The sequence below is a fragment of the Arvicanthis niloticus genome, chromosome 1 (genome assembly GCF_011762505.2).
Source record: "Arvicanthis niloticus isolate mArvNil1 chromosome 1, mArvNil1.pat.X, whole genome shotgun sequence".
Classification (NCBI taxonomy): domain Eukaryota; kingdom Metazoa; phylum Chordata; class Mammalia; order Rodentia; family Muridae; genus Arvicanthis; species Arvicanthis niloticus.
Genome location: NC_047658.1, coordinates 33,011,695 through 33,021,341, shown reverse-complemented (window position 1 = coordinate 33,021,341; position 9,647 = coordinate 33,011,695).

The window sequence follows — 9,647 nt, the reverse complement described above, 5'->3', positions numbered from 1 at the left end:
AAGGGACAGCTATATCAGGCTCTTGTCAGCATACACTCCCTGAAATCCACATCAGCCTCTACCTTTGGCGACTGCACATGGGATGAATACCCAGGTGGAATGGTCTCCAGGTGGCCCCTCCTTCAGTTTCTGTCCCACACTTTGTCTCCATATTTGCTCCCTTGAGTATTTGGTTACTCCTTCTAAGTAGGACTTAGGCATGTATACTTGGTCTTCCTTCTTCATGAGTTTCATGTGGTCTGTTTGTTGAATCTTGGTTATTTCAAACTTTTGGGCTAATATCCGCTTATCAGTGAGGAAATACCATGTGTGTTCTTTTGTGATTGGGTTACCTCACTCAGGATGATATTTTCTAGTTCCATCCATTTACCTAAGAATTTCTCAAATTCATTATTTTTTAATAGCTGTATAATACTCTATTGTGTAAATGTACCATATTTTTGTATCCATTCATCTGTTGAAGGACATCTGGGTACTTTACAGCTCCTGGCTACTATAAATAAGGCTGTTATGAACATAGTGGAGCATATGTAGTTGCTATATGTTGGAGCATCTTTAGGTATATGCCCAGGAGTGGTATAGCTGAGTCCTCATGTAATGCTATGTGCAATTTTCTGAAAAACAACCAGACTGATTTCCAGAGTGTTTGCACCAGCTTAAAATCTCACCCACAATGAAGGAGTGTTCCTCTTTCTCCACATCCTAGCCAGCATCTACTATCACTTGAATTTTTGATCTTAGCCATTCTGACTGGTGTGAGGTGGTATCTCAGGATTGTTTGATTTGCATTTTCCTGATGACTAAGGATTTTGAGCATTTTTAAGGTGCTTCTTGGGCATTTGAGTTTCCTTAGTTGAGAATACTTTGTTTAGCTCTTACACATTTTTAATAGGGTTATTTGGTTGTCTGGAGTGTAATTTCTTGAGTTCTTTTTATATATTGGATATTAGCCCTCTATCGGAAGTAGGATTGGTAATGATCTTTTCCCAATCAGTTGGTTGCCATTTTGCCCTCCGTAGAGTGTTCTTTGCCTTACAGAGCTTTACAATTTTATGAGGTCCCATTTGTCAATTCTTGATCTTAGAGCATAAGCCATTGGTGTTCTCTTCAGGAACTTTTCCCCTGTGCCTAGGTATTCAAAGGTCTTCCCCCTTCTCTTCTGTTAGTTTCAGTGTATCTGTTTTATGTGAAGGTCCTTTATCCACTTGGACTTAGGCTTTGTACAAGCTGGTAAGAATGGATTGATTTGCATTCTTCTACATGCTGACCTCCAGTTGAACCAGCACCATTTGTTGAAAATGCTGTCCTTTTTCCACTGGATGATTTTAGCTCCTTTGTCAAAGATCTTGTGACCATAGGTGTGTGGGTTCGTTTCTAAGAATTAGACCTACGAACTTAATATATAACAAATCATTTGGCTTGTATCTTATAGGACTTAGGTAAGCTCATTCACTATATACTTTTCAAGTTCTATTTTTTTGGAAATTTTAATTTTCCTTCACAACTCTAAAAAAAGAGACAGAATGAAACAGAGAATTGTGTGTGTACTTTTTTTTTTCCATTCATCATTTATAATGGAGTTAGTCTGTTTTCATTTGCAAGGTATAACGAATATAATGCAGTAAACATGGTCTAGTAAATGATTATGGAATAGTAAAATGAATCCTTCAGGAATACCAAAATGGTCTAACTGGAGTATGAGTAGATTTATTTTAAGCTCTTGATAATTCTCCACACTGATTTCAAAAGAGGCTGCACAACTTGCAATCTGACCAACAACAGGTGATTTTCTAATTCTCCCACATCCCTACAGCATTTTTTGTTAGTTTTGTGTTAATTTTATCATTCTGATTAGGATGAAGTAGAATTTTAAACTTGTTTTGATCTGCATTCCTAAGAGAAAGATTTTTAGCATCATACTGAAACATGGAAAAACTCTGATTTCATAGTTGGATACGTCACTGAATAAGGTGGACCATACAATGTGGATTGGCAATAAGTCTTGGCTCCTCAGCTATACCAGGTTTCCATTTGATATTTACCAGTCTACTAATGGTATGAAACCTACTTTACATGCTTCTTTATCAGGCCTTAACTCTGTCCACATGCATACACTGTAAATGTCTTAAACTTGGGTTTTGCAATTATGTGAGGTTGAAGTTGAGCAACACCCATGACGAAGCATAAACTGAAAAATAAAGGGTTTTGCTATTTTATTGTAATTAGTTTCTGATTTTCTGCAGCTTAAGTGGCATATTTAAGGTTTAAGGACTTCTAGCATATAAAAACATACCTACAAATTAATGTATACTAAAACTGGACCACAGTCATTTTTAAAAAAGAAAATGAGGGTAATCTAGAACTAGGCATACTACATACAGGAGGGAATGGTAAAATGGTATGATGCTGCATCATATATATTTATAGAAGTTATACCATCTCTTCTCACTTACCTACAGGACAGGTTAGGGGCACAATAATTACCTTATGTTGACAGATTGGTTATGAGATTCCAGGTAGACTAAAAATAATGGCAATAGGCAACCATAGCTCAAGATATGTTCTTTTTCCATCTCCTGGTTTAGTACAATTTTTTTTGTAAATTGTTTCTTGTATATTAAAAGAATTAGAAAAATTTGAGTGACTAATACATAATTAAGTCTTTCCGAGAGATGGTCAAATATCACAAATTTCATTTGTGGAATATCATTGGATAATACAGGATCACCTACTGGCCCATAAAATATTCTTACAATCAGACAAATCTCAAAGTGACTGTGTATACCTGTAACCATGATAAGCAACAAAATTTTTATTGCATCATTTTATTCATTTAATGACCACCTATACATATGGAATGGATTTTACATAGTCTTTAATAAAGTTGGCTGTTTCTCCTAACATTTTTTCTTGATCCTTTCTATTGACTACCACTCACATGACCTAGAGACATGTGTAGAATCAAAAAAGGAAGAAACATAATTTCTGTTTTATGATATTTCCTGTTTTGATAGCATGACTCAAAATTAGGATCAATCTTATAATATGTATACTGAGTACAAAGAAAGTACATGCCTGTAATTCAGCAGTTGATATGAATCCATACTGAAGCAGCTGCAAATTTCCCATGTAATAAAATGCCATAATAAATTTTATAGAGATATTAATGTATTTTCTTTATATAAATAGATATGGGAAGCATGTGCTGTATGAGTTTAGATGGAAGGTACATGGAGAAGTAGGATTTTTGTCCTATTTTACTATCAAATATGTATGTCTCAAAATTATCTTTGATGCACCCATGTCCAATATAGGCTATCCCCTATCATCTGACAGAGAAGAAGCAGAGAGTACAACATTAAAAGTGTATAGGCATTTATTTTACTTTCCTGATATATAAAAAAAGTATGTAATAAAAAATTCAGCATCATATTTTTTTCTGCTACTTGCATTCACTGAAAATTTAAAAGCATGTTTTGATAACTGTGCATTCTTGTGATCACTGCTTTTGTTTTGTGTACAGTTTCCTTCAAAGTACTAGAAGACACATAGATGAACACAGCATATATTTTTATGCATTTATTTTATTTCCTACATGAACATAGTAGTTATATAATTTCACACAACTTATTAAATTATTTTTCATCCAATTCATCTAAGGTCTTTCAAATAAATGTATATCTTCTAAGCCATTAGAATTACTTTCTCATCAATAACCATGAGCTAAAACTTTCCATGCTCCATTTGTAAAACTCTCATCTCTAATTGGCCAGTCTTCATTGTTATGTTTTTGTGATTCCTGGCCCATATTTCCTGTCCTCTCTTTCTCATAGTCTCTTGCCACCCAGCACAATTCCAGAAACCAAACCTATGCAGATCACTTATCTGCCCTTCTAAGGGCTTGATTCATCCATCAACAATACCTTCAGAACAAAGTTATATAGCAATGCTTCTGTTTATGTTCAGAACTTCTCATCTCTAAGGACAGCAAGGACTTTGGGGCACAGTATTTAACAGTATAATATATAGCAAAAGAATAAACTTCAACAATTTCCCCTTTTGTCCCAAAAAAATGTTCTTTCTTTTATAATGATAAAGACACACAGTAGGAACTATTATGAAACAATATGAAAGTTTTTAGGAATGTATTCTATTTAAAAAGCTCAGTCTGTTTGCATTGGGCAACTTAGGAGAAACTATTTTATCTCTCATATCTTGGTGAAAACAGAGTTTTGTATCTGAGTAAATTTCCATCTTAACTTAAAAATATTTTCTTAGACCTAAAGTATCTTCATAAATATTAAACAACTTAAATTCAATTGTGGGATGATAAACATCTAGTCTTCATTCATACCAGAGACCTAAGGGAAAAATTAATCATTATCTGTGAATTCAGAAAGCACAGGGATAAAGATTCCAAAATGGATAGAAATGACAAATATATCTGACTTCCTGGGGACCCCCCAATATTTTTTAAAACTTTGGAGCACCTATCTTTATCCTTCTGTCCCAGAAAGTCTGGCAGACATTATGTGAAGCAGAAATTATGAAGAATTTGCTTAAACTGTCTCATAAATTGGCTATCCTGTGCCCATTAGATTTTTTTGGATAACATTTTATCTACAGACAAATTTAGGGCATTTCTTTGTCACAGGGCAAATTTGCACAATTGAAGTAACTCCATATGTGGTTATTATCTCTTATCATATCCTGTGAAGTGGAATGTGGGTACTGTCAAAAACAGACATATTCCCTGGTCAAAAGATCTTTGAAAATAAAATAATATGAAATGTCAAAATCTGTGGATTTATGAGGGTTTGAAAATCATCTATCTATTTATAGCATATGCGAATTGCCAAACATTGTTTATGGCTCTGCCATTTATTGAGTAATGTGTTAGCATTGGAATACATACCGGTATTTTAGTTCAAGCTTTAACCATACAATCACATCCTGGAAAATGTACACCTAACCAAAATGTATTTCAATACTTGCTGGAACTCTGAAAGCTTTGGGACAAAAAGAAATCACTGTGAAGGAACAATTATGCTCTGGCTCCCCAGTGTTAAATGGACACGACAGGTTTTGTTTGTTAGTTTTATATTTAGTTGTTTTGTTGGCTTGTTTGTGTTTTGTTTTTTAAATATAGGATTCTAAAAACAATTTGGATATAAATTAATTTTTGCCACAAGGTGCTTCAACAATTTGCTATTCATTATTTAATCTCAATCAGGGCCTTCTGCCTTGCCTTAAAACATTCAGTTGCCTTATTAGAGACACACAACCTTTTTATTTATGATATGACTTTATAGCACTGGAGCACAGCATATTCTACCCTGTAACTATTAGAATTTACTTTCTCGTCAGTAAACCTGAATTATAACTTTCTGTATTGCATTTGGCAGCTCTTCATTTCAATTGCCAGCTTTCATGGTCATGTTTTTTATGATTCCTACCACATGTCATTTTGTCTTATGCCATCTTCTCTCTCTCCTACTTGTGGACTCCTGCCATTCACAATGTAAAGGTCCCATAATTTTTTCAGCAAATTCCTGTACCTAATGAATGGCTAAATAAATGAAATTAATCTTCTAATTTTATATTTATTATAAGAAGGAAAGGTGCAATGATCAGGTAAGTTTCACCAAATTACCTAGTAATTTCTATTATGTATCATATTAAATTGTTTTTGAGCTCAAATCAAAGCCAAATAACTTGAGATAATTAGAAGAAATATTGATTATCAAAAGTAACTTAATATGGATTTATATATTCATACCTGAGTAATATGGTTTCATTATTTCCCCTCTTATTCATCCAGTGCCCATTGTACATAGTGACAAATCCAAAATATCACCCCTATTCTCTCTCTTCTCTACATATATACATATATATATATATATGACATATATGTGTATGACAGATATATATATATATATATATATAGATAATATATAGGAATAAATGACATATGACATATGTTTATATTTATACATACTCATATTTGTATATATGTGCATGTATGGTGTATGTATATGTATATTTGTGTTATATATATATGTGTGTGTACGTGTGTGTGTGTGTGTGCTGGTGTGTGTCTTTGTATATATTTGTATCACATCTAAGTAAGTATATTCTGCTGACCCATTAGAGTTTTTCACAAATGTTTAATGTTGCCAAGTTGGAAAAATTCTGGTCAGGAACAGATCCTAAATGATTATGTAAAGAATATTAATTTTCTTTTCTTAGCAGAATATTTTGCTTATAGTTCTTTCCCAACAAATGGAGTCTTTTGATATTCTCACATTCTTTGATATTCTATATTATTCTATGCAGTTATCTTGATGTAGGTCTTGTATAACATATTCATTAAGATACGATTAGCCAAAATATGTACCACATATAAAAATATATTTCATAGCAAAAGTTGTGGCATATGGCTATGAAGTTTTTCCCTAACCTAACATTCCTATAGCTGTGCTACATGTGTTTACTTTTAATGATATGTCTAATGAATATTGTAATTTGTTAAAACTCATTCCAAGTAATATAGTAAACATCTAATGAATAACAAAGCTTTTTGTTTAAAATTTAGTTCAAATTTTCCCATTTAATATTTATAAGTAACGAGAAATATAATGATGAAGGAAACATTACTTTCAGTTGGTATTTGCATGATGTACATTTGTGCAATTCTGTAATTCATTCTATCTTCTACAATATTAAGATTGTTTTTTTTTTTTTGCTAAGAGTTAGAGTTTACTCAACTGTAGATATAATGAGAAATATTTATAACACAAAACCATTCTGTTTTAGGGAACTGAGTATGTTAGTGTCCCTCTAGAGATCATGTTCCCTCTGGGCATTGGTAGTTAGGTATATTTCAGTTATCAGGAATAAATTTATTTCCTAGACATGATATATGTCTTCAATAATCTATGAATAAGTTTTTAAACATTCAGGTGTGGCTTTAAGCATGGAGTCCATTAATTCCATTACAAGGCAATCATTGAAATGTGAAATCATTTGTGAAATCATGAAGTTTACATAAAAAATTGTGTTGCCAATACCAGGTGTATTTACATTAACATATCCTGGTAGAAAGAAGAAGGCTATATACATTTCTGAAAACAAAAGCATTCTCCTTACTAATTAATATTGTAAGAAATATTTATTAAACTTACTGGAAAGTTATGGTGAGCCTGAGATGAACTAAATGAGAGGCCTCCATGCTACTATTGTTCCAAAGCACTTGTGGGAATAATATGGTAACTGCATAAACACATTCTCATTTCCTAAAATTTCTATCCTTTATTCTACAATAGTAGTAACTGGAGAAACACAGAGGACAACAAAAACTAAGGAGAAAGAAGACTACATGGTCCTTCAGAAGGAGCAGCAGTATGGTTCTAGGTTCTTTCTACAGCACTTGAAGAGTCTGTCCAAGGAAAAAATAAATTTACCTGTCTAAATGGGACTTAGGAGTAACACAGTATACTATCTGTAGTTGTAAGACAGTGAAAACTTGGAAGCTCAATGGATTTGTACAAAACAGAGCCAGATGCTAGACAAGTTCCTGACATGAACAAGCAGAAGAAAGTCAGACGTGCTACTTATATTGGGAGATTTTAAATGTATTTCTGGGATGACCCCTATTGATCATGGTGAAGGATAATTTGATGTGTTCTTGGATTCAGATTCCAAGAATTTTAATCAATATTTTGAACAGTATTCATAAGGGTACAGGACTAAGCATGGGTAACATAATGAAGGAGTTAGAGGAAGGATTAATTTATTTACATTTCACATGTTATGCTCCTTCCTAATTTCTCCTCAACAAATTCCGATTTCATCCCCCTCCCACCTGCTTCTATGGGGGTGTTCCCCAATCCACCTCCTCTCCCTCCCCACTGTCACAGCATTCACCTATGCTGGGACATAAAGCCTCCACAAGCCCAAGGGTATGCACTCCCATTGCTGCCAGATAAGGCAATCCTCTGCTACATAAACAGCTCCAGCCATGGGTCCCTCCATGTGTACTCTTTGGTTAGTGCTTTAGTCTTTGGGAGCTCTGGGGTGTCTAGTTGGTTAATAATGTTGTTCTTCATATGGGATTGCAAATGCCTTCAGATCCTTCAATCTTTCCACACACTCTTCCATTACAGCCCACACGAACAGTCCAATGATTTGCTGCTAACATCTGCTTCAGGATTGGTCAGACTTTGGCAAGCCATCTCTGGGTGCTTCTATACCAGGCTCAGGCCAGCAAGCACTTCTTGGAATCAGCAATAGTATGTGGGTTTGGTACATGCAGATCTGATGGATCCTTACATGGAGCAGTATATGAATGGACATCCCTTCAGTCTCTGCACAAATCTTTCTCCCTGTATTTCCATTAGACTTGAGCAATACTGGATTAATATTTTAGAGGTGGGTGGGTGGCCCCATCTCTCAACTGAGGTCCATGCCTAACCTCTGGATATGGTGTCTAGAGGTTGTCTCACTACTTTGTTGGGTATTGCAGCTACTGTCATCTCTGTTCTGTCCTGGGAGCTTCTTGTTTTTCTGGCATATGGAACTTTCTAATAGTTACACCCAGAGGTACAGACCTGCATTCAATATCCTGACCTCTGTACTTCTCTACTGCCATAGTTACCTGACAATTTTTCCCTTATTTCTTCTCTCTCTCTATTTCAGGTCCCTCCCTCCCACTACATCCTGTGATTATTTTGTTTCCCCTTCTAAGTAGGACTGAATTATCCACATATTGGTCTTCTTTCTTCTTGAGGTTCATATTATCTGTGAGTTGAGTGTTAGGTATTCTCAGTTTTTTTCCTTATATTCACTTATCAGTGAGTATGCACTTCTATGTTCTCTTGAACTGGGTTACCTCAAACAGGATGATATTTTCTAATTCCTTCCATATGCCTGTAAAGTTAAGTGAACTGCAAATCAAAACAACCTTGAGATACCACCAAACAATAGTCAGAATGTCTAAGATTAAAAATTCATTTGACAGAAGAAGCTGGTTAGGATGTGGAGAAAGAAAAACACTCCTTAATTTCTGATGGGATTGTAAGCTGGTTGAACCTCTCTGGAAATCAGTCTCATGATTGCTCAAAAGTTTGGACATTGTATTATGTGATGGATTGTAAATGCTTGGACAAGGAAGTAGTTTTGCTAAAGTAGCTGTGTCACTGTGGGCATAGGCTTAAGACCCTCACCTTAGCTCCCTAGAAGTCATTCTGTATTACACTAGCAGCCTTCAGATGAAGATGTAGAATTCTCAGATATGCTTGCATTATGCCTGCCTAGATGTTGCCCTGCTCCCACCTTAATAATGACAGAAACTCTAAACCTGTAAGCCAGCCACAATGAATTGTTGTCCTTAATAAGAGTTGCCTTGGTCATGGTGTCTCTTCACAGCAGTAAAACCCAAACTAGGATATAATATTTGAGAATCCAGCTATACCACTCCTGGGCATATACCCAAGTATGCTCCAACTTATACCAAGGACACATGCTGCACTATGATCACAGCAACTTTATTTATATTAGGCAGAAGCTGGAAACAATTTAGATGTCCCTCAATAGAGAAATGGATACAAAGCTGTGGTACATTTACACAGTGGAGTACTACTCAGCTA